The following is an 888-nucleotide window of genomic DNA, read 5'->3' as shown; positions in this document are numbered from 1 at the left end:
GAAAAGAGCTTCAGCAGCGACAGGGATGATGTCAGGGAGAAAGAGGGCGAAGGCCTGGGAGGGCTCATCTGAATCATCGCGAAATCTCTGGGGAGGGGAGGAGGCGATTGTAGCCAGTGGTATTGATTGGTGACTAGATTTGTGATGACAGTCTTCTTACATAACTTCAGTATTGTTACCACAAGGAAGTTTAACGTTGATAACATACTATTTAATCCACTCTCTCTTCAGGTGTGGTCAATTGTCCAACTCAGGACCACACTTTGCATTTAGGTGTCGTGCCTCTCGTTTGCTTTAACGAACTGAAGTAGTTCATCAGTCTTTCTTCGTCTTTCGTTTCTTGTTTTGTTTTGTTTTTTCTTTGTTTTGAGAACAGGCCATTTATTTTGTAGAAAGTTTCTGTTTGAGTCTGATGTTTCCTCATGATTGTTTTCAGGTGATGCAGTTTTGTCTGGAATGGGCAGACGTTAGTTGTCTGTGGATTCATATAAAGGGGCACATGATGTCAGTTTGCCCTACTATTGGTGATGTAACTTTTTGCTGCGTGTGGGCTTTCTCTAGGTGCGGCAAGCAGGGGCTACTCTTTTTTTTTTTTTTTTTTTTTGCGGTACGCGGGCCTCTCCCTGCTGTGGCCTCTCCCGTTACGGAGCACAGGCTCCAGATGCGCAGGCTCAGCGTCCATGGCTCACGGGCCCAGCCGCTCCGCGGCATGTGGGATCTTCCCGGACCGGGGCACGAACCCGTGTCCCCTGCATCGGCAGGCGGACTCTCAACCACTGCACCACCAGGGAAGCCTCCTAATCTCCTTTTCTTATACGGACACCAGTCATATTGGATTGACATCATTTTACCTTAATTACCTCTATAAAGGCCCTAGCTTCAAACACA

This window comes from Aethalodelphis obliquidens, unplaced genomic scaffold, assembly GCF_003676395.1.
Source record: "Aethalodelphis obliquidens isolate GAN/ISIS:26980383/991018 unplaced genomic scaffold, ASM367639v1 scaffold39, whole genome shotgun sequence".
In the NCBI taxonomy this organism is placed as follows: domain Eukaryota; kingdom Metazoa; phylum Chordata; class Mammalia; order Artiodactyla; family Delphinidae; genus Aethalodelphis; species Aethalodelphis obliquidens.
This window is presented reverse-complemented; position numbering follows the sequence as displayed.